Source organism: Trichosurus vulpecula, chromosome 2, assembly GCF_011100635.1.
Source record: "Trichosurus vulpecula isolate mTriVul1 chromosome 2, mTriVul1.pri, whole genome shotgun sequence".
NCBI classification, from domain to species: domain Eukaryota; kingdom Metazoa; phylum Chordata; class Mammalia; order Diprotodontia; family Phalangeridae; genus Trichosurus; species Trichosurus vulpecula.
Window position 1 is genome coordinate 453,738,113 of NC_050574.1, and position 26,320 is coordinate 453,764,432.

The 26,320-nt window shown below is 37.2% G+C and overlaps 1 pseudogene; it reads left to right on the forward strand.

The window, feature by feature from the left end:
- The first annotated feature begins 11,490 nt into the window (after nucleotides 1-11,490).
- Nucleotides 11,491-19,040, forward strand: LOC118837354 (annotated as a pseudogene).
- The last annotated feature ends 7,280 nt before the right edge of the window (nucleotides 19,041-26,320 follow it).

Below are 26,320 nucleotides of genomic sequence, written 5' to 3' on the forward strand. Positions count from 1 at the left end.
ATATTATGCAATGACTTTGAGAAGCAAAGTATAATATTTCTGTTTGATATAACCCTCATGTAATAGCTTTGCATTAACAAAGTGAAGCACCCCATGTCTATATTTTGGGATATCAGGAAGAGTTAAGTTTGCCTTATCCACTGAGATTTCAGTCCTTGTCTAAGGACACTCTGCTCAAAGGGCCCATGAAAGCACTCTCTGCCTACATATAGCCATACCTATTTTCCCTTGCTCTGCTTAAAGAACTTTTGGTGGGACTTCAAATGGAGAACTATATCTTAAAAGACTGGAAGACATGATTTAAGGAAAAACAAAATGGTGACTGGCTCCATGAGTGTGATCCAGAAGTCTTGCAAGATTTTTCCAATGGCAATGAGTTGAATAAGTGCGTTAGCTAAGATGAGGTTGTTACTTTTGGTGTGGTTACTTAGATTGCCATCTTGTTAGAGGCAAATTTGAAAACAGTTGGGGTTTGCTGCTATTGTTTCCTTACTTGGAATTGAAATTATAGGTTTAGTTCTGATAATTCTAATCAAAGGTAGTACCAGTATCCCCAACAAGCAGCCTCAGACCTTCATCACTTCCTAAGACAACCAGTCAAGTATGCTCATCTAAATTTATGAAAGGAAGACAGCAGTGACCAAGAACAACCATCTGCTTGACAAGCTTGAATTCACAGGTATCCCTGTTCCCTCACTCCCTGGGGTGTCCCTCAAATTGGAAGTGATCTTTTTAATCAACAGAAATGGCCTTCTTATGTACCTACTATGAATAAGAGTATAGAGACAGCAAGATCACTATCCTCAAGACAAGGTCACCTGAACAAAGAAGTTATCAGAGGCGAGGTTTGAGAAATGTTACAAGAGTCAAAGACTGAATATGAGAAACAGAAATACAAGGTGTTTCCAAGAATTTACTTGGCACTTATGATTTAAACATTAAGGTGTCAAAGAAAGGAAAGTGTAGAATTGAAAGACAAATTGGGGGAGGGGTAAGTCCAATTTTAGAAGAGAGGTATAAAGTTATGATATTGGTGAAGATCTAATCAGTGAGGTACAGTGACCGCGTTCTGATCAGAACATTTGTAGAATGTGCATTGTAAGGTGAGTATGTGTGTTCCACTCTTCTGTCTAGATACAGCATACTTTCCCATGGGAAAGAAAATTTGTCCTAATAATCTTTCAAGGTAGCAATGTCTGGACCACCCATATACCTTAATAGTAATGTCAGCACAACCAAAAAAGATAGACTAAGAACACTGGTCCAACAAAGGACACAGAATAGAATGGAAAACTCAAGGCCAAGTCAGTAATGAGGACAAATATAAGGTGCTTGACAAATGCTTTCAAGTTCACAACTGGCTAAACAAGAACCATATTGGCAAGAAGAGAGAACCCGAACTTCAGCAGAAAGAAATACAGGATCTGAACTTTGGCAGAAATAAATCAGAATATAGGAGACATGTCAGAATGCATGTCTGGTAGCTTCCCAACCATTTAGAACTGTCTCTTCTGGATTTACTTTTGAGGAATTAATTAAATAAACCAGAAGAAAAAGCATTCCACCTTTCTTTGCATAAAATGGAAGAATGACGATGTGTAGAAAGGCTAGGCACAATGACAGTTTTAACTTTGCTTATTAATTATATTATATGTAATGTGAATTTTGGCAGTCTTGAATGTATATACAGGGAGAGGAGTATATAACATGGCACTTTATCAAATGAAATCAACAAGTACTTCTTAAACAGCTCTTATGTGCTAGGCACAGGGCTAATAGCTGGGGATACAAAGAAAGACAAAAGATAATACCTGTTCTCAGTGAGCTCACAGTCTAACATGAGAGACAATATGCAAACAAATATGTATAAGCAAGATATATACAGGACAAACTGGAATAATCAACAGAGGCAAAGCACTAGAATGGAAGGGGATTAAGAACGACTTATTGCAGAAGGTGAGACTTTATCTGGGACATGAAGGAATCCAAGGAAGTCAGAAGGTAGAGATTTGGAAGAAGGAAATTCCAAGCATAGGGAGCAGTTGTGGAAATGCATGGATTCAGGAGATGGAGTGTCTTGTTCAAGGAAGAGCAAGGAAGGCAATATCATTGGATCACAGAAAATGTAGGGGAGAGTAAGGTGTAATTAGATTGGAAAGGCAGGAGGAATCCAAGTTATAAAGGTTTCTGAACATCAGAGGATTTTGATGACAACTGGAAATGTAATTATTTTTCTGAAGATTAAAAATGTGCTTAAAATTGACATTAAAAAATACTGTGCTGAATGTTGAAAAGCTCAGAAAAGGCTGTGGCTGGCAGTGCATTCTAAGGACAAAAAAGGGCATTTTTTCAGCTAGACTAGGGGCAAGAGAGCCACAAAAAGTGATGACTGGCACTTGGGATGGATGGGATGATAGTAACAGATAGTGGGCACAAGGCAGGACTCTTCAATACTTGATGCTGTTTTTGTTTTATCTGTCAAAGGAAACAGATCTTCCCAATGGAAAAGACAGAAGTAAAATCATTTGAAAATGAGTTGAAATACAAAAAGGTCATGATGAGAGAATATTTCCCTAGGCCAGCCAGTTCATTTCAGCAAGCTGGCATAAACTTCATCATAAAGAACTGAATGAATTGGAACATGTGAATGCTGAGATACCATCTTCATTTTTGAAAGATATTGGACAAAGGAAGAGATATCTCAGGGTAGAAGAAGACGAAATGATTTCCCAATGAAAAAAATTAGAAGACCTGCAAACTATGTATGAGTGAGTTTGGTTTCTATTTCTGGTAGAATTCTACAATGAATATTCCAGAGCCTTGAAAAAGTAAGTAACAAGCACTAAGATCTTTATTTCATCAAAAAGAGGTTATGTCAAACATAATTTACTTTTTTTATAGGGTAAATAGAGTATTAGGTCAGGAGAACAGTGTAGATGTAATAGCTCACCAAAGTCTTTCACAATGTAGTCCATGATAGCCTTTTGAACAAGATGGAATCGTGGGCTACATGAAGGCACACCAACCAAACAAAGGACTGGACACCAAAACAGTCATTAGTCATCAATTTGGAGGAAGATTTCTAGTAGTATGTTCTAAGGACCTCTTCTTGTCCCTCTCTGTTTAATAATTTTTTTATCATTTACTTAGATGAAAACATACAGAGTATGGTTATCAAATTTGCAAATGGCACAAAGCTGAGAGGGATGATTGTGACAGAGTCAGGCTTCAAAAGCATCTTAGCATACTAGAGACATAGGACAAATTAAATTAGTTAAAATTAATATGGATAAATATTAAGTTCTACACATGGAGTGAAAAAGTCAATGGAACACATACTTCCTACAGCAAGAGACCTCAGAGCTTTCTTTACTAGGCTGTAAGGTCAATGTAAGTCAGTACTGTGTCATGGCAGCCAGAAAGCTAAATCTATCAAAGGCCACATCAAAAGAAGCATTGTGTCTAGACTGTTTTTTTTTACTGAAAAGTATAGGAACAAATAGACCTTTCTTTAACATTGTAAATATTATTTTGCTATAACCAAGAATTTAGAGCATCTGAATTAGGATGCCTTTCCAATACAATGAGGCACAAAGGAAGAATGTTCACTGTTACCATGATTTTAATAGACTTCTACAAATATGAGCTACAGCAGTATAGATGGAGATTGGCACTATGAGTATCAAGCTTTCTAATGATACTGGCAGACGAAATTATCTCTCCAGTATTAAGGCGATAGTGTATGTACCTGGAAGTAATTGGCAAATTTGAATGCCAATCTTGAGCCCTTGCTTTAAGGTAAGGGGGTGCTCTTAACAGCCCCTTTGGAAGAAGGGGACAACCCCTCGGCAAAGGTTTTTAAGGTAATTTTACTATTTCCAGTGATAGGAAATTCACTGAATAATGAGGCAGAGAAATCAATTTTAAGATATTTATATTTTAGGAAATTCAACTTTTTATTTAATTTAAATCTGTAATGTATATTCATTGATCAAGCCAAGTCAAGTCAATCACCATTGATTAAGTGCCTTCTCTGTGCCAGATATTATGCTAAGCACTGATTCTGGTTCTTTCCTCCAGGGTCAAACAGCCTAAGGCTATTTTTACTTGCTTATGATAGCCTTTGAATTATTTGAAGACTACTGTCTTCACCACTGCCATCCTAGATAGTCCATAATAACTGCTGTCTTCTCTTTGTTAGTTGACGACCATGACTTCTTTCAACTTATACTCAAAAGAAATTACTTCAAGTTCTTGCCATAAATTGATTGGCCTGCTCCAAATGAGCTTGGATGTGGCAATGTTACTCTAAAACATACACCCAGTGTATGTGTCCAAATGTGTTTTCTTCATGTCTCACTTTATTTACTGAAGTTCTGTCTTCTTCCTAATCTCTACAGTTTTATGCGTGCAATGACTTCATACAAGGTTTCCATTCCTAAAATCTTTCTTCTGGCAACTTTTCTATCTGTAGTTAAATCTTTGTCTTAAGAAAGAGATTTGTTGAGGAACTAACATTTCCTTCATTTGAATAAGCATTCCACTAAAATTATTTTCAGGCTTTCATTCTGTAACAAGCACACTGGAGCTATAAAGCAGCAAGCCAGTCTAATTTTATTATTCATAGATTACTAAGCTTTAATACCTTGTCTGCTTTTTGACCTTTGTTAAGATTTATTCAAAGAAAGTACATTCTATTCCTTACAGATGAGCAAGTATGGATAATCTATTCTGGTTGGAAGAGGTCAGATATCATTACCCAAAGAATCAAGGCACAAGAGTAGTCACGACACACAATCAGTTGTCAAAGCAACAGTAAGCACAATCTTTTTTCAATACTCCTCTCTAAGCTCATATAAAGTAAAGGACATGCGGAAAGCTTGGGGAGAGAAGGATGAGGATAACTCTAAAGGATAAGAGGATCAAAAGTCCTCAACTGCATTCATAGTTTCTCCTTTTTCATGCTTGGTAACCTTACTCAAGATGCAAATAATTACAGTGATAGTCTGTGTAATTAAAAAATTGTCAATTAATAAACAACAACTGTGTGACCTAGAGAGCCAATGCAGCATAGTTGAGAGATGACTGGATTTAGAGTAAGGAAGCCCAAGCTTGAATTCTGTTTAAGTCACTTTCTACCACTATGACCATAAGCAACCACAACTTAATCTTTGAGCTTCAGTATCCTCATCTGTAAAATGGGAAATTTGCATGACTTCATGGGAGTGGTATAAAGAAAACACTGTGTATAAAGTACTAATAGAAACATTAAAACTGCCATAATTACTACTTTATTAACTACTTAGTGGAAATCACATTGTGCTAGGTGGTGAAGGCAGGTACGAAAAAGTAAAGAAATGGTCCCTCTCCTATCAAAACCTATTGTCTATAGATAAGATATGTACACCAAAAAAAAAAAAAAAAACAAACTGATCTCGTCCAGAAGTTTATAAGTGCCAGACAAATGGTGTGGAAAATGAAGTGCTATCATCAAGCTTTTAGAAGAGGAAGAGATCACTTTTAATTGTGGTGATCAGAAAAGGCTTCACTGAAAAGGTGGGATTTGAGCTGATTCAAAGAATAAGTGGAATTTGGATGGAATATATGCTCCTTGAAAGCAAAAACTTTTGTTTCTATGTACTTGGGACTTAGCATAATGCCTGAAACAGAGTCAGTTCTTTATAAATGTTTATTGCTGGATTGAATCCAGACAGCATCTTATAAAAATGGGGATGCTCCCTCTAATCCCAATTAATGTAAACACAGATGGTCTAGACTCCACAACTGAAGAAATCAAAGGAGCAAACTAGTTACAAACAGGTTCATTGTCAATTTGGAAGTAGTGAAGCAATTTGAGAATTGGATGAGAGCATATGATCCTTCACAGAAAATATTTTGTGAATGCTTTAAGAGAATCAGGAGCACCCTATTGGGCTGTGGAATAAATAGTAAGCCCACCCAAGAATTGCAGCATTTTAGCAGCAGCCCACTCTAATGGTAGTTGGAAGGAAGGATAGAGTTTCTTTCTTGTCATGCCCTAACACTGATTTGGTAACATCCCTGTGAACTTTAAAAGACTGGAAGATTTAGCATTCCCATCAAAGACAATGAGTTTCACTAGAACCACAGTGGAATTTCAGTTCATGACATTATCTGTACTGGAAGCTAAGAGAAACATCGAAGACAAAATAAATACCATCTAGGAAAAGCAACTTCAGGACTAAATGAAAGCATTGACTCTTGGAGATAAGCAGAAAGCTACAGATAATAGTTACTTCATGAAGAGGCCAAAAAGGGAGAAAAGGGACTTGTAGTAACAAGAAGCAATGAGTTTAGCCATTGGTTACATTTGTTATGTCTGAGCCCTCTCCCCCCAGGAACAATCCCTTGGTGTGAGGAGACATTTCTATAACAACTCTCTTTATTAGTCCTACCAAGTAAATTTTTGTTTACTTTATAAAAACCTAATTAAGTTGGGCTCATGATGGCAAGCATACCTGCAAGAGTTTGTGAGAGACAGAACTGGAAACCACAACCCCTCCCATTGTTTATAGACTACGAAGGGAGAAGTCAGCCACTTTCTGAGGACCCAACTTGCATGTGCTACTGGAGAAGTGGTCCCAGAGGGGGGTTTACAATAGCATAGAGGGGGAAAACACTAAACTTTATAGAAAATTTGAGTTTGCTTCATGATTGCCACTTACTGGAGATTTGAAGTTGAGGAACATTATCTCACTTCTCTGGGCCTCAGTTTTGTTTTGTTTTGTTTTGTTTTCCATCTGTACAATAGCAGAGATGGGAGGAGTGGACTAGATGGTCTAAGGTCCCTAGATCATAATCTTTAACAGTCTATGATGGCACAATTCTAGATGGAGAGAATTATAGCAGGAATGGCCTAGAAGCAGAAAAACAGAAGCTAGTTTGGTGCCACACTATGGTGGACCTTGAATGACAAATACTTTTAAAAGTAATAATATTAATCACCAGCCAATACTGATCTCATGCTTATGATCAGATTCAAAATGTTAGAAACACAACTAGGTTCTAATTAGCACAAGCAATGAATGCTGTGAATTTGAATTCTCACTGCATATTTCCACTGTACTGGAACCAATTGTCATATTTCACATAATTATAACCCCAACTAATGCAAATTTGAATGCAAGTGGCCACTTTGATTTCTGCCTCTGTGTCCAGCTGCTAGCTACTTTGTACCCTTATCATGGTGGAAGGCTGAGAGAATGGTACTGGAGATTTACCCTACCATGAGCACATTCCCCACCACAAAGGAGCAGTTAGAGGAGTGAGCAGAAGCAGTAATTCATTTTTAAAGCATGTCCAGTTACAGGATCCAGAAAATGTAAGGAAGTAAAGAATAGCCAGAGAGCATTACAAGAAAGACACCATCTACTGTCTCAGATTCTCTACTCAACACATTCCAAGAGGTATCCATTAAGCATATACCCTATTATGTATACAAATAGCTCTTTTCAGAAAGACAAAGACAAAAATGAAGCAGTTATTTTCAAAAACATTAAAATCTACTGAAATATTTCAAACTCCTTGGACATGGATGGCAGCCATGGACTATGAATGAACATAGGACAAATTTGTTGGAGCTAACACTGCATATTTTCACACATGAACACATTTAAGTACCTATGCCCTTTGATACTTTGATAGGAAATGGGAGAATAAAGGGAATGGAGAACTCATAAACTTGATAGTCTTTATTTCTCCACCTCTACTCCCACATGACCAAGAGTTGAGTATAGTAATGTGTGTTTATATTTCTTCTTTCTCAGGCATTCATGTGATTCTTTCTTTTATTATTTTTTCATGCTCATTTTGCTCCAATTTTGACTTTTCTGCCAATTTAATGACATCTAATTCCACAGGACCAAAGGTTCAAGAACTGGTGTGTAACCTATCCCAGCATTTCATACAGCAAAATGATTATCTGATTCAACACAGTATTTATTAAATGACAACTAGAGGGGGAAATTACTGGTTGGCATAGTTTTGAGAAATAAAAAAAAACAAAGCAGCAGAATGTGGGATATGTTCTTTCTCCCAAGTCACTTGATTTAATTGGACCTGCCACTGGGAGTGTCTGGTGTGTATTTCTGGTGCTCCAGGACACAATCAAGAGATTATGTCATCATTAATTTTCTTTTATTAACCTCAGAGATCACAAATTTATTATCAAGCCAGGATTTGTGCTCAATTCTTTTGTTTATCTATATTTGATCTATAGAGAACTGGTTTCAACTTAAATAAATGAACAAAGAAATGCTGACATCCACTGAAATCAGCAATTTTCCTTTTTATAAGAAAATCATGCCTATTTTATTTTTATTACTCATAAATTGAACATTTTTTCACTAAATTAATAATGCTAAGTAGCATGTGTGGCCATACATTATTATTATAGAAAGAGGATTTGATTGGTCCATGTTATCTAGTAGATCCCAAGTTATTAGTACCTCCTCCTTACTCAAAATTACCTCATACTTTGTATACACTGGTGTAGGTTTACATTGTCATCCCTAATAGAATTCAATCTCCTTGAGGTCAATGACTATTTTATTTTTCTCTTTGTATACCCAACTTGTGCCAGGCACTATACTTTTAACAGTTGAGTTAATAAATTCCCATTGATTGATTAATCATAGTTGCAAGATGTTGTGCTCATGTAACTATAAGCTGAATTACTTAGTTTTTATCTTTTACATCATAAATCAATTTGTCTAACATCACCAGTGAGTTTTGCCGTTGTCAGTAGACTCTCTCTCTTTCTCTCTCTCTCTCTCTCTCTCTCTCTCTCTCTCTCTCTCTCTCTCTCTATATATATATATATATATATATATATATGTATATATATATATGTGAATATATATATATATATGTGAATATATATATATGTGAATATATATATGTACATACATACATATGTATGCATATATGTGTGTATGTATGTACTGTGTATGTGTGTAATGTATTCTTCCCTCTTTGAATCAATTCTGATGAGAGTGAGAGTCAAGTGTTACCCCCCCATTTCTGCTCTACAGTAAAAGCTCTTCCTTGTGTATATGAGAAAGTTTTCTCCTTCCATCTCTTTCTTCCCCCTTTTCCCAATGCATGCCTTCATTTTCTTTTAAAGATCATTCCAACATAGTCAGCTCACAGCCATTCCTTCTGCCTTTGTTAACTCCTCTTAACTGCCCTAATAATGATAAAGTTCTTAGGAGTTCCAAGTATCTTCTTCCCACATAAGAATGTAAATAGCTTTAGTGATACTTTTATGATTACTATTTCCTATTTACCTTTTTATGCTTCTATTTACTCTTGTGCTTGAAAGTCAAATTTTCTCAGCTATGTTTTTTTTTCTTCAGGAATGATTGAAAGTCCTCTATTTCAGTAAATATCCATTTTTCCCCCAGAAGGATTGTATTCAGTTTTGCTGGGTAGGTTATTCCTGATTGTAATCCTAACTCCTTTGCCTTCCAAAATATGATTTTCCAAGTCCTCTACTCCTTTAACACCGAAGCTGTTAAATTGTGTGTAATTTTGACAGTGGCTTCACAGTATTTGAATTGTTTCTTTCTGGTTCCCTGAAGCATTTTCTCTTAGACTTGGGAGCTCTGGAATTTGACTATAATATTCCTGGGATTTTTCATTTTGAAGTCTCTTTTAAGTGGTAATCATTGGATTCTTTCAATTTATATTTTACCCTCTGGTTCTAAGATATCAGTGCAGTTTTATTTGGTAATTTCTCAAAATATGATATCTAGGCCCTGTCTTTGATCATGATTTTCAATTAGTCCAATAATTCCCAAATTATGACTTTTTAAAAATGTTTAAGACTTCCTTTACTTCTCTAGCATTTTTAATTTAATTCATATAATTCTATGTGTCTTGGTAAGTGAGCTTGTTGTATATTTCATATATTCTAAAGTAGTTTTATATATTCTACAAGTTTTATATATTCCCAAGTAATTTTGAATGAAATTTATTTTTCTCTCTGTTGGATTTTCTTTTGGGGATAGCTAATGATTTTTGTAGGTTTATTTTAAATTTTGCTACTTGACTTAAGTAGCATTGTTTTTATCTCTAGGACTCTATAAGTAAACCACTATATGCTCTGCAAAAGCAGATTTTTTATTCCTTTGTCTATGCTCAATTTCTTTTGCTTGTCTTAGGGCTAGTATCTATAGAACTGTATGAAATAATAAGTGACAATGGATGACTTTTCTTTATCTCTGAACTTACTAAAAAGGCCTTTAGTCCTATTAAAAATGATGTTTGCTATTGGTTTTAGATACTGTTTACCATATTAAGGAAAAGTCCTTTCATTTTTGTTTTCCAATGCTCTGAACATAAAGGGGTCTTGTATTTTGTCAAAAAAAATTCTCTGTTAATATAGTCATGTGATTTTGTAGTTTTTTAATGAAAATGGTCTATAGTTTTCTAATCGTGAATCAATCCTACATTCCTGATATAAATCCAACTTTGTCAAAGTGTGAAATCTTTTTAATGTGTAGCTGTAACATTTTTGCTAACATTGTATTCAATACATATTTGCATTTAAATCCATTGGAGATAATGGCTTATAGTTTTCTTTCTCTGACTTCTCCCTTACTGACTTAGATACTAAGACCTTCTGAGAGAAGAAATTTGGTAGGAGACTATCTTTTCATAATTTTATAATCTGAATAAAACTGGAGTCAATGTTTTCCCCAACATTTAATGGTATTAATTTGTAAGCCCATCTAGTCCTGAATTCCTTTATGATTCATTCAATTTCTTTTTCTATTCAAATATTTCTTATCTGATAATTTACCTTCAGGGATGAAAATAAATCATGTCTCTTTTTTGAAAACATGATGACCTATTTTATCTGCAAGTTATTAAACCCAACAAAATTAATTTCACAAGATGGAATTTTTTAGTTAGTTAATATTTTCTTCTGCTTTTACTTTTTCCTGAGGCAGCATGTGCTCAATCTTTTGTAATAATCTTCATTTCTTGCACTACAAAGAAATGCACATACCATAAAAGGTCTATTAGTCTGTGGTTTATTCCTTTTTAAATTTTTTTTTTATTTTTAGTTTACAACACTTAGTTCCACAAGTTTTTGACTTCCAAATTTTCTCCCCCTGTTTCCTTCCCCCTCCCCCTCAAGATGGCATGTAATCTGATATAGATTCTACATATACCTTCACATTATACTTATTTACACAGTGGTGTAATTGTAAAGAAAAATTATAAACAATGGAATGAATCATGAGAAAGAAGAAACAAAACCAAAAAAGGGGGGGGGGAAGCAAATAGTTTGCCTCAATCTGCATTCAGACTCCATAATTATTTCTCTGGATGTGGATAGCTTTTTGCATCATGAGTCTTTTGGAGCTGTCTTTGAACCTTGTATTGCTGAGAAGAGTCAAGTCTATCAAAGGTAGTCATGAGAGATACCCGGTGTCTGTAATCATGGATAATGTCCTCCTGGCTTTGCTCCCAGCATCAGATCATGTAAGTCTTTCCAGATTATTACAAAGTCTGTCTCCTCCTAATTTCTATAGCACAATAGTATTCCATTGCATTCATAAACCACAACTTGTTCAGCCGTTCCCCAATTGATGGGCATCCCCTTGATTTCCAATTCTTTGCCCCCACAAATAGAGCTGCTGCTATAAATATTTTTGTCCATACGGGTCCCTTTCCCACTTCTGTGATCTCTTAAGCAAAGTATGAAGCTGCCTGCTTGGAGGAATTTGAACTAATCTTCATTTTATTCTCCTAAAGGGGTGATTTTGTGGCATTTTCAAAATTCTTGAAGTGCACATTATGAAGTATTTATTGTATGTAAAATACCGTGTGAGGTGGTGGGGGTACAGAGACTGAATTGGAAAAACGAGCTCCTGACCTCATTCCACTAGGTGATAGAAACAAGATAATGTGAGATTACTAGTAATTAAGGGAAAAGGTATCCTATAAAAGTTGCTGTGTGAGCTAAGACTTGAAGGCATTTTAGCACTCTACGAGGTGCAGGTCAAGAAACAGTGCAATCTAGTCACAGAGGAACACATATGCAAAGGCCTGCATTCAGGAGATAGATTGTCAAGTGTGTCAAATAGCAAGTAAGTCATTTTGATCCAACATAGATTGCATGAGGAGAGTAGTATGAAAACTAGTTTGTGAAGGTATATAAATTCCAAGCTGAGGAGTTTGTATTTTGTCTTAGAAAAAATTTTAAGGGAGATTTTTAACATGGTTGGGCCAATGCTTTAGGAGGATTATTTTGAGATCTTATGGAGGATGAATCAGAGAGGAAAGACACTAGAAGTTGCAAATGCAATTGGGAACCATTTGCACAAGTGCAAGTAAGAGATAATGAGTGAATGAGTGTAGAGGCTGTGTAAGCATTGCACAGAAAAAAAATGAGAGAGGTATTGAAGATATGAAATCTACAAGATTTTGTAACGTTTGCATATGAAGGTGATTATCAAGTATGGATTGTAGATAACATGGCTTATCAAGTATGACTCCAACTTGGATGAATAGAAAGATGACTATGCATATAACAAAAAATAGGAAAGTTTAGAGGAAGGATGAGTTTAGGGAGAAATATAAAGAGATCTGTTTAGTACACATTGAGTCTTGAGATAACTATGGGACATGCAAGTAGCAGCTTGTGGTACAGTCTTGAAGTCCAGGAGGAAGACTTGGGCTAGTAATATAAATATGGTAGTCATTTACATAGAGATGACTCCATAAGGTATAATGAGTACACCACAAGGAATAAACCTAGGACAGAAACTTCTGGGCTACCAGATACCAGATACCAGCAGGTATCCTATTTAAAATATGGGACATGGATAATGATTCAGAACAGGAGACTGACAGGTATGTAGAGAAATATATTGCAGATATCAGTGTCATGGCAACTAAGGAAGGAGAGAAGCCAAAATGGATATTACTAGGATCCCTTACAGATTCAAATCTTATAATCTTACATTTAATTACTCTCTGAGATCATAGCCAAGGTATATCCCATGGCAAAGCATCAAGCCATCTGCCTCTTTCACAATTATTGTTTTATTTCATTGAGTTTGGGGGGATATATGGAGCGTTCAGGGAGGACTAGCACCTCTGGAATGATGGCTTGTTGAGCTTTTTGCAGGGCTTCTTATCTACCTTTGCACCCACTTATCACCCAACTCTCACCTGTGGCTCCAAGAAGCTCCAGCACATTCAGTGGCCACACCCTGGCAAAACCATTTTGGCAAACAGGCTAAACAAAGTTGAGGGTCACCAACAGGGAGATGGCTACTCCCAAGATTTCCCCCAGTGGAATGGGCAGATGAGAACAATTGGTTCCAGTGAACATGAAGGTAGCTCACACAGGTGTTGTGGTCCCTGTCTAAGATATGTTGGTCATGTAAAGATACTAGACCAGACTCCTTGGTGTCTACATTCAACCCTAAAGAATAGCAGATTTCCTTGAGGCAAGAATAGAACAGTGATTAGCAGGATAACTGGATTTCTAAATTTAACTTATTATAGACCAGATGAATTTCTGAACTAAGTTCAGAGACAAAGAACCATGATTTAGGCCATTACAGGACAAAGTCAATTAACTATAAATAGGATCAATAAAAATGATAGTGAATCAATTTAGTCTTCCTAAAGGAAAAAATTATAGATGAAAACAATTTTTTTACCTATAGAGCTGGCACTCTAGAGAGCAAAGCTCTCTGGGTAGCCTCAGAGTGGTACATTGTACAGGAGTTGGGTTTAGGGGCATGGGGTTAAGGAATCAGGTGTTTGGGAATGGGGAATGGGGTTTGAATGATGAATGCCAAGGGTGCAGAATCACTTGAGTGGGGAGGTAATTACCAGGGGATGTATTCTGTTAATCAGAATGAGTTTATGTTAATTAAGTTAATGAAGAATGGGTTTAGGTGGATTTGGAACCAGAGGACCTAGGTTCAAATCCTAGTTCCATCACCTAGCTACGTGGTCTTGGGCAAGTCCCTTAACCTCTCTCCTCGGTTCCTTCGTTTTTACCATGAGAGGATTGGGATACGTTATCCACAAATTCCTTTCCAATTCTTCATCTGCTCTTCTAGTTGCTAGTTTTGTGATTTTGTAATGTAGTATACACAAACCTCAGAATCATCCTTCACACCACTGTGTGGGTTGGGTGGGAGGAGTAGAGTAGATCCGAGGTACGAAACTTGGTGGCCCATAAACCTCCCAAATGGGGCATAAACAATTAAAATATAATTGGGAAATATTTAGTGAAAAAACAAAAACACACTATGATAAAGATAATGTTAATTTGTGGCTTTGCTAAGTAAATATGCCTCCTTACATATGCTGACACCCAGATACTAGTTTCCCAGCTATTCCTCAAACAAGACACTCCATCTCCTAATTGGGAATTTAACTGTAATTGCCCTATATCTGGAATGCTCTCCCTCCTCAGCTCCATCTCCTGGCTTCCCTGCCTCCCTTCAAAGCCTGTTTCTAAGAAGTCTTTCCTGATCCCTCTTAATTATTATTCTCTCTTTCAATAATTTCAAATTTGCCTTGTAAATATTTTGTTCGTATGGAGTTGTTGGCATTTTATCCCCCACCCCTCCACTGGACTGTGAGCTCCTTGAGATCAAGGGCTATCTTTTGCCTTTCTTTGTATACCAGTAGTTATCACAGTGCCTGAAACATGGTGGGGAACTTGACCAATGTTTATTGACTGACTAGCTAACTTGGAATTATACTGTACTGACTCTTGCAGGCCCAAATCAGAAGAGCTGAGAATTAAATTAAAATTTTCTGTCAATTTCATTACCTTTACAATATTCCATATTGCATTGTTTTGCTTGACTTCAGAGGCCAGGATTAAAAGCTAGAACTAGAGAGAGACAGATTGAGACTCAATTGGAGAGAAAACATTAACAATTGTAAGTTTTCAAATGTGGGAAGGGCTTCCTTAGGAGATATTCAGTCTTCTATTACTGTTAGTTTTCAACCTGGAAGACCAAGGGGTCTGGAATGATATCTGGGGTGGGGAGCATGTGGCTTTGAGGAGATATGTGACCTTCTAGGTCCTTGGTTGTGGCCTTTTGACTGAGACCAAGTTTTATAGAAGAAATCCTATTATTAAGGGGATTTGTTCTGTGAAGTGTGGATTCATAGACAGCCTTCATGTTCAGGTCAAGTAATAGCAGGTGGTGTGTGAGCCCATTTTCAGTATTGAGAGAGTTTTCTGTGAAAACTGAGGCTCAGGAAGGGTATTGGTAATTCTTGTGAAGTTTGTACCCCACAGGTTCTTGAGCCTAATTCTAAAAAAGAAAAAAATATATTTTATTGGTGGAAGAAGAAAAGAGTAACTTGTGTGATCTACTTCCTTCTATATTTTTGTGGCTACCTTTTGTGACTTTATGGAATGAAATTCTGGTGATATGCACTTTCAGGAAGGTCCATGAATAAGCACAGAACTTGTCAACAGCAGCCTGGGGTTGCCTTTAGATTTAAATGGCCGTCATCATTTCCATGTGTCATGCAGGGAGCCATCCATAATTAATCAGGAGAGTCAATCTGCATGCATTCATAATTTCAACAAAAAAGCAAAAGTCAAATCACTTTCATAAATCCAAAAATACAGGATATAAAAAATGTTTATTATTATTATAATTGGCACAACACAATTTATGCAAACACTTCCATAAATGTGATTGTCACTCTCAGTGAATACATGGCACAGGGCTCAGAATTCACTCATGTAATTAAGAAACCCACTCCCCTGCAGGACTGGGAGGGGGACAGTGCTGGGCTATGATAAAGCTGAAGTCAGTTCAATTTGGATTTGCATTAGCAAGTTAAGATGGATTTCATTATTGGCCTCATTAAGTTTGTTCTATATTTTTAGCAAACAGTTCTAGAAATCCCTAGTCTCACCACTACATCTCCAGTGCCTCTGATTATTTTATTTGCCCATTGGGGAAACTTCCCAAACATTATTATACCTTTGTGGAGATGCCATGACCAGACTTATACTTACATAAGAGTTTTTCCTCTGGAACATTTTTCTAAAATGCCCCCATTCCATCTCTTCATTGCTCACTTCATGAAGTTTACCACGCAGCTTCCATCCAGTTAGTTGAATAGCTATTAATCACCTCTAAAAGAATAAGCAAAGTGTAGACTTCCTTCCCGTAGCCCCTACTTTACAGGGGCACCTGGGTCCTGAAATCTCTTCTGGAATTGAGCAAGAAAGACATGGGTTGAAGTCCTGCTTCTGACATATAGTAGACAGATAATCCTGGGTGAGTTACTTAACCTTGCAATGTCCCCAGGCCACTCTGGAAGACTTTAATTGTCTGTATACATTTCTTCACTGGAAGTTCATTATGCCAATGAAGTGATACTTCCAGTTCACATATAAACATAAATGCACACATGCACAGATATGGTGACAAATTTCCATATATATATATACAGAGAGAGTGAATACACACACATACATATACATATATACCGGGTTGTTGTTATATATTAAAAAAAAAAACCTCCATTTGCCTCAGTTTCCCCAATCATAAAATGGTGATAACTTTGAAGTGTCTATACATGCCTTTAAGGCTATAAGTTGATTGTCTATAGGAGAGCACTTTTACACAAAGTTCCCTATATTGATGAAATCACAGGTCCAGATCATCAACATACTACACTTACCAAAAAAAAAAAAGAAAAAGGAACTCAGGTTTACTACATATCAAATACCCTGTAATGACCTCAAATTGAACACACCTGAACCTACCTTATAATTTCCCCCCAAGAAAACTTGATTTCCATTTCTGTCAATACAACAAACATTCTTGTAGTTGTCAATGGATAAAGAGGTTGTCCACACCAAAAGTGAAATCACAGGAATAGACTCACGCATTTTTTGTTTATTGACAAGGTCAGTTTTCCTACATTCATTTTATACCTAACTGATAAATTTATCAATATAAGGGTAATGGAGTTTCAGTCTCTGCCAGCAAAAGACTGCTTGCCCATGGAATCCTCTCCTCTATCACCAACGATGCTGGGCCTCTGCCAATGGACCTGCACCCTCCACCCCTTAGTTGTATGCAGACATCGTGGTAAAGCTCCAGAGGATTGCTAAAAATCAAGACGAACCAAATAAAATGGCTCCTTCTGCAAAGCAGATAGAAGAAAGTGAGGACGAGGACATGTCAGAAAATGAAGAAGAAAGCAGTGGAGAAGAGACTGTGGTTCTTCAAAAGAAGGATAAGAAGGCTGTGATTATCCCGGCAAAGAAGGTACCACCAGCCCAAAAAAGTCATTGTCGCCACTACAGGTGCCAAAAATGCAGTCAGGACTTTTAATAAGAAGGCTGTAATAGCGTTGGTCAAGAAAGTGACTACCTCAGCCAAAGTTATGATCTCATCAGGAAAGAAGGGAGGCACTCCAGCTAAAGCAGCAGCAGCACACACCACCCACCAAGGGGGCATAAAATGGGAAGAATGCCGAAAACGAGGACAGCGAATCTGAAGAAGAGGACAATGAAGGTGAGGAGGATGAAAAATTTGAGCCATTCAAAGCCACAAAAATGGGAGCAGCTCAAGCTCACCAAGTTTCTGAGGATGAGGAGGAAGATGATAGTGATGAAGGTGAAGGAGATGAAGATGACTCTGAAGAAGAAGCTACAGATATCACACCTGTCAAATGAAAGGCTGTTTCTGTGAAAGCTCCCTCTAGGAAACCAGGGAAAGGAAAGGAATCCAAGGAGGATGAGGAAGATGACGAGAAGGAGGAGATGCCTACCAAAGAAGCACCAGGAAAGACGAAAAAGGAAATGAGCAAACAGAAAGACCCCAAAGCCAAGAAACAGTAATTGGAAGCTGAAGCATCCAGAAATTTAAACCTCTTTTCTGGTCACTTAAACTTCAATAAAACTGCTTCTGAGCTAAAAACTGGCATCACGAACTTCTTTGCAAAAAACGTACCTTATCATTGTGGATGTCTGTATTGGCACCACCAGGAAGTTTGGCTGTGTGGAATCTGAATCTGCCGAAGGCACAGAAAAGGCTCTGGAACTCAGTAGCTCCAAAGTGTTCAGCTCTGAAACGAAGCTGGAAAACAAAACATAGCAAGAAAGATCAAAATGCAAAGATGTTCTTCACCAAGAATCTGCCATGTAAAGTAACTAAGGAGGACTTCAAGGAAGTGTCTTGGTGGAGGCTGGTTGGCACCAAGGATGGACACCCAAAGGAATCACCTGCTGTTGAACTGAAGACAGAAGCAGACACGGAAAAGGCCTTGGAAGAGAAATGTGGGACTGAGATCCACATTCAGGCACTTCAGTCCTACACAGGTGAGAAAAGTCAAGGACAGAGAACTTGAGATGTGGGAACAAGAATTCCTGAAGCAGGAACAACAGCAAGCCAGCAAACTCAAAGACACTGGTGCTAAATTGTACCACTGAAGAAAATCAATAGAAGTCTTTGAAAAGGTGATGTCTCTCAGCTTGCTCCAGAACAACCAAGGCCAAGCTAAAGAGTATACATTTATTGAATTTTCCCTCTGTGGAAGATGCAAAACAAACTTTGAATTCTTGTAGCACCACAGAAATTGAAGGCAGAGTCACCTGGCTGGAGCTGAAGGGACAGAAGAAGCTAAAGCAACACGAAGGAACTAGTCCTACAAAATTTGTCAAAGATCTGTCCAAAGATGTGACTGAAAAATCATTGAAAGATTTGTTTCAGGGCTCTGTGGGTGCCAGGATAGTCACAGACAGGGAGACAGAATCATCTAAAGGGTTCAGGTTTGTGGACTTCAACTAGGAAAAAAGATAAAGCTGTAAAAGAGGCCATGGAAGACAGAGATTGATGGAAACAAGATAGCTGCGGACTGGGCCAAGACCAGCGGCTTTGGAGGCAGGGGGAGATTGTGGCAGCAGTTGCCATGGAGGCTTCAGTGACCAAGGAGGTGGTAGAAGAGGCCAAAGGTGCTTTGGTGTCAGAGGTTGAAGTGATTTCCAAGGAGGAGGCCAATGATAAAGAGGAGACAGCAAGCCACAAGGAAAGAAGACGAAGGTAGAATAGCTTTTCCCCATTTTCTTCTCCCTTGTCATTTGAGCAGACTCTGAGGGTTTTACTCTATCATCTAATCATTTGCACAGGACATTCCAAGAAGAACATGCAGTGTAAAGGTCATCTTGGAAAGAGCCGAATGACATTCCAAGAGAGAGTGTATGTTGGTTTTGCCTGGATACGTGTTCCACATAAACTTTCTGCAGAGAAAGGCAATAGATGTAGAATTAGCCTTTTTATCTATGAGTTGTCTTGAGTTTACAATATATCCAATGTACAAAACCATTTGTTTTCTACAAAAGAAAATACAAATGTAATGGTTCTTAACCAGGACATCATTTGTGATATGGCAAAACTCAGTATTAGATATACGTCAAATCTTAGCTTGGAGATTTTGTTACTCAAGGTCAAAAGGACATCACTATGTACACCTTGCGTATAAATACTCACATATTTTTCGATAAAGATTTTTGAATTGAAATAGAAGGTGGTCTTACTTACACCACTGTCTCATGGGATTGTCATCTACAAATTGAGGAAGCTGGATTCAGTTACCTCAAGTCTATTCCCACTCTAGACCAATAGTTCTACAACTGTTCCTGGAGCCCAGAGGGAAGTGTTATAGTGAGACTGAAGAACATAATTATGAGTATATTTGTTTCTCTCATTTTGTTACCTCATTTCTAACTGCTAAGTAACAGAGAATAACTAGGTGACACAGTGGATAGAACATCAGGCCTGGAGTCACTAAGACTTGAGTTCAAATCTAGCCTCAGACACTGACTATATTGGGCAAGTGATTTGACCTCTTTGCCTCAGTTTCCCCAACTGTAAAATGGGAATCATGTTAGCACCTACCTGCCAGTTTTGAGAATCAAATGAAATAATATTTGTAAAGTGCTTAGCACAGTTTCTGGCACACAGTAAGCACTATACTTATTACTATCATTATCATTATATCTCTGTAGACTCACTGTTTCTTTAGCCTAAACATTTTCTGTTTCTATGTGTCATCTTCCTATTGATTGCAAGTTTGTTGGGCCCACATGAAAAAACCCACCCCTTTAAATTAAAATCATTGTAAAACCATTGAAACTCTTTTCACTTATCAAAGAAGACATTACGAACCATACAAGGTTCTTGTTTTTGCTCGGATGCCTGTTACACTAGGGAGCTTTTCTTGTAAGTTAAGCAAAAGGGCTGTCAGACAGCATCTCCTGGAAACGCCTGGAAGAGGGATGAGCTGAGGGAAAACAGCAAAGCTTTCTGAGGAGATTTGCCAGGCCTGATCAAATCAACCATCTCCAGGCTGGGCTGTACACATTCAGGAAGTTTAGTCCATTGGCAGATCATACACCGTAATTAACTGTCTTTAAGTCAGACTAACATTTTATGAGCCCACAGGGTCTGGAGAGAAAATCATTAACTCTGTTGGCTAATTCTCACTTAATCAGCAGCAACTCATTCAACACAGCACTAATAGAGCAGCTTTGATTAGAAGGATACGGCTATGATATTAATCTGTTTCTACATGCAGGTGTGAGACTGCAGAATGACGAAGAATACCTGCAACCACAGAAAGGAAGCTGTTTCTTTTCAGTTAAAAACGAAACTGTAAAAACAAATGGCCACCAAACAAGAGATAAGGAAATGCCTCCTTCCTTTTGTTGGACAGGTGAGACAACATAGGCATAGAGCATTGTAGTCAAACATGGTTGCTATGATGGTTTTTTTCCTTAGATATTTTTGCCCAGATAAAGGCTCATTAAGTGGAGCTGAGGGGGTGTAGGAGGAGGAAACATGTTGCAAAATGGTTGTGATATATTTCTACAAAAGGCATCAATAAAATAAACAAGTGGACAAAGCCTGTGGTTTTTAAAGAATAGATTGAGAGTTGGAAAGGACCTTGGGGTTCACCTGGTCCAATCCACTCTTTCTGCAGCTGAAAAAACTAAGACCTTTTATTTTCTTTCAAACTCGTCTCTGAAATCCTTTCCTTGGTAATTCTTTTTTATGTTAAGGAAAAGAAGAGGTTTCATCTGAAACATAATTTTAAATGGGGGTATCTGAGTGGAATAGCCATATGAGTTTGTTGTCATATTCTGGTACTGTTTGAAAAACTATTTGAGTTTTCTACTCAGGGGATAAGATAAAAAGAAATCTAACACAGAGGGATTTAAAAAGGCAAGGCCTGCATAGACTAGCAGAGTATCAAGCACAAAGGGCTGCTCGCCAAATGTCATTTGCTGGTTATGAAAAGATAGGGAAAGATTTGCTTCATGGATACTCTTTCTTAAGCTGTAGCTGATTGGGGAAGGGGCAGTGATAGAAAGACAAGAAGAAAAGAGAAGATACGGGGAGAGGAGAGGAAAAGAAAGGGGAGGGAAGGAGAAGGGAAGAGAAAAAAGGAGAGAGGAGGAAAGGAGAAGGGAAGGGAGGAGAGGAGAGGGGAGAGGAGGTAAGGTGGAAGGGGGGAGGTGAAAATGTGATAATATGGTTTCTATTTATAGGAAAAGGCAGTCAATATATTATATACATTTTGCTTCTTATTCTATGACCTTATTTAACCAAAATGCTTCAGGAGTGTCATGGTTAATTTATTTTTTTAATTAGGGATTAAACAGAATCCTCTTTATATCCATTTCTACCTGCTGAAAATATTTTTACAATGTATTAAATTGTTTTCCAGCCTTAGCAAATCAACTATAGTAAATGTAATGGAACATTTGAAGGTTACCTTTTACTTTTATCCCTTACCTCTCCTTTGCACACCATGTGTCCCAATCAAATTTGATAACTAGCTTTGAACTTGACAAGTCCTTTCCTTTCTCTGTGTGTTTACGTAGGCTATTTCCCAAACCTTACTTCTACCCTCTCTTATCTTCCACTTTTCACAATCCTTATCTTCCTTTAAGGCCCTGCTCAAGGGCTGCCTCTTTCAAGATGCCTTTTTAACTCTCCAGGTTGTTAGTGTCCCATTCAAAGTATTACATAATACACACACACACACATATGTATATATATATATATATATATATATATATATACGTATATACAAGTATGTATGTGTGTGCATTTGCAAACACGTATCCCCAAACGAGAACATAAGCTCCTTCAGATAAAAGATTGTCTCACTTTTACATCTGGATGTATCTCTATCACCTGTGCCATATGTTCTATGCCATGGTACCTGGCAAATTATGGGAGTCTAAGGAATGCTTGTTGACTGATTGATGAACTCGTGTCACCTGGTCCATGTGAGCATTAGTCATGTGATAACATAATGGAATACTGAAGGAACTGCCAGATGTGGTTATTTGGCCACTCTCTGAAACTGGCACCACTCCAGTGTAGGCTTTTATTAGCTCACACCTGGACTATTGACTTTCACAATAGCCTGCTGATGAGTCTCTCTGCCCCAAGTTTCTCCCTATTCTAATCCACCCTTCATTCAGCCACTAAAGTGTTTTTGAAGTACATATCTAATCATATGTCACACACACACACACACACACACACACACACACACTCACTCACTCACTCCCATTTAATAAACTCCACTGGTTCTCTACAAATACAAAATACTATTTGGCATGCAAAGTCCTTCAAAGCATAGCCCTCTTCTACCTTTTTAATCTTTACTACCTCATTCCCCAACACACACTCTTCAATCCAGTGACACTGGCCTCCTGGTTGTTCCATGAACAAGACACCCTATTTCTTGGTTCCATTCATTTTCCTGGTTGTTCCACTTGCTGGAAAAGCTCCCTCTTCTCCATTGTGACTATTGAACTTCATGGTTTCCTTTAAATCCCAACAATAACACTACCTTCTATAGATAGCCTTCTCCAACTCTTCTTAATTCTAGTGTCTTCTCTATGCTAATTATTTACTATTTATCCTGTATATAGTTTTCTTTGTATATGTTTGCATGTTGTGTCCCTCATTAGCTTGCAGTACCCTTTAGGCCATGTATACTTAGGAAATAAACACAAAATGGAAGAGAAAAAACTGAGATTTAGTCTCAGGCTTGCCTAGGGAAGGAATACACTCTAGCATATACATCGTCTTTCAATAAATTATCAAGGATAACTGCCTTGGTATTCTAAAACCAGAGGGTAAAATAGAAATTGAAAGAATCCATCTATAACCTCATTAAAAAATCCCAAAAGGATAATTCCAAGAAATATTACAGCCAAATTCCAGAGTCCCCAGGTCAAGGAGAAAATATTGTAAGCAGCCAGAAAGAAACAATTCAAGTATAGTGAAAACACAATCAAGATAACACAAGATTTAGCAGCTACTACATTAAAGGATGAGAGGGGTTGGAGTATGATATTCTTGAAGTCAAAAAAGCTAGGAGAATCACCTACCCAGCAAAACTAAGTATAATCCTTCAGTGGAAAAATGGATGTTGAATGAAATTGAGAACTTTCAAGCATTCTTGATGAAAAGACCAGAGCTGAATAGAAAATTTGACTTTCAGATAGAAGACTTGAAAGAAGCATGAAAAGATAAACAGCAAAGAGAAATCCTAAGGGACTTATTAAAGTTGAACTGTTTACATTCCTATATGGAAAAATGATATTTGTAACTCATGAAACCTTTCTCAGTATTAGTGTAGTTAGAGGGAACATACATACACACACATGACACATAGTGAGTTGAATATGAAGGGATGATATCTAAAAATAAAATTAAGGGGTGAGAGAGGAATGTACTGGGACAAGGAGAAAGGGAGAGGTAGAATGGAGTAAATTTTCTCACATAAAAGAGGCAAGACAAAGCTTTCACATTGGAGGGGAAGTGGGAGAAGATGAGAGAGAATGACTGAACCTTACTCTCATCAGATTTGGATTAAGGATGGAATAACATACACACCCCATTGGGTACAGAAATCTATCTTACTATACAGGAAAACGGGAGAAGAGGATGAGATTGGGGGGATGATAGAAGGGAGGGCAGAGTTGGGAAGGGTGTAATTAAAAGCAAACACTTTTGAGGAGACACAGGGTCAAAGGAGAGAATAAAATAAATAAGGGACAGGATAGGATGGAAGGAAATATAGTTAGTTTTTTACAACATTACTATTATGGAAGTGTTTGGCATGACTACATGTATATAACCTATATCAAGTTGCTTGCCTTCTTAATGAGGGTGGGTGGAGAGGGAGGGAGGGAGAGACTTTGGAACTCAAAGTTTTGAAAACAAATGTTAAAAAATTGCTATTACATGCAATTGGGAAATAAGAAATACAGGCAATGGGGTATAGAAATCTACCTTGCCCTATAGGAAAATAGAAAGGGAAGGGAATAAGAGAAAGGGGGGGTGATAGAAGAAAGGGAAAATTTGGTGAATGCATACTATCTTGGGATGAGGGGAGGGGAGAGATGGGGAGAAAATTTGAACTCAAAATCTTGTGGAAATGAATTCACCATATTGATAGTAACCATGAATTTGTCTGCATAGTTCAGAATCGCAAAATATGAGAGACTTTCTATGTAGAAGTCAGAGGAAGTAAAACATTTATTGAGACATCAGAGGATCAAATCCCAAAACCAATAATTCCAATTCAACATAGCAATAATTTTATCTCCAAACCAGTAAGTCCACTTCAATGTAAGAGCAAGGAAATTAAAACGCAGTATCACGGCAAGGAGCCAAGCCATCCTGTAACCTTCTCCTCTGCTAGGGCCTTCCTATAACACTCACTCATGAATGCTAACAGTCTGCTTGCCTGTCTCCTCTCTTCCCAGAGTTCTGAAAGTCTTTGCAGTTCTCAGACCCCTTGTAGTTCTCTATCTCTCTGTCTCTGTGTCTCTCCATTTCTGTGTCTCTCCATTTCTTCATCTCAGCAATCCTCTCTCTCAGCCCTTCTAGTTCTCTCGCTGTCTCTCCATCTCTCTGTCTCTTCCATTTCTCCATCTCTCTCTTCTCCTTGAGGTTCTCTCTTCTAAGCTTAACTGCTACCCTCAGGTATATGTGTCCTGTTTAGGACCTGAAGGTTTCACACCTAGTCAGCAAAAGGGTATGGGCCTGCATGCAAACAAGCATCCCCTAATCAAGCTTCCCTTAACTTGTTCCACCTGAGGCTTATTAAATGGGCAGGGAAGATCTTTAATCACATTAACACCAGAATTTTGAAAACTAAAAATAAATTAATTAATTAATAAAAGAGCAGATCAATGAATTGGGCATGCAACTAAAAAAAATTAAAAAATTTCAATTAAACAGCAACATTGAAATCCTGAAAATCAAAGGAGAGATTAATAAAAAAAATAAACTTGTAAATAAAAATGAAAGCCTGTTTTATTTTTTAAAAGTTATAAAATAAACCATTAGCTAATTTAATTTAAAAAGAGAGAAAACCAAATTACAATTATCAAAAATAAAATGGTGAATGCACCACCAATTAAAATGAAATTAAAGTAATTAGGGATTATTTTGCTAAAACTGACAATCTTAGTGAAATGGACAAATGTTTATACAAATATAAACTCCAGAATATTAGAAGAAATAAAACTTAATTGCCTTATTTGAGAAAAAAAGAAATTGAGTAAGCCATAAATAAGTTCCCTAGGAAAAACTCCCCAGGACCATATGGATTCACAAAGGAATTTTACAAAATGTTTTAGGAATAATTAACTCCAACACTACATAAAGCATTTGAAAAAATAAGTTTAAAAAAGATTCCTTTATTTCTTCTTATTTAATATTTTATTTTCCCCAATTTCATGTAAAAACAATTTTAACATTCTTTCTTTCAAATTTTGAGTTACAAATTCTCCTCCTCCCTTTCTTACCCCCTAATTGAGAAAGCAAGCAATTTGACATAAGTTATACAAGTGTAGCCATGCAAAACACATTTCCATATGTCATTCTGTGAAATAAAACACACACAAAAAAGAAAAAGAAAGTAAAGAAAGAGTGTCTTAGGTCTGCATTCAGGTTCTACCAGTTCTTTCTCTGGAGATGGACAGCACCTTTCATCATAAGTCCTACAGAAATGTCTTAGATCATTGTATTGCTGAGAATAGCTAATTCATTCATAATAGATCATTATACAAAATTGCTATTGCTGTATACGATGTTCTTCTGTTTGAGCTCGTTTCACTTTGCATCATTTCATAAAAGTCTTTCCATATTTTTCTGAGAGCATCCTGCTCATCATGTCATAAAGCAAAATAATATTCCATCACAATCATATACAACAACTT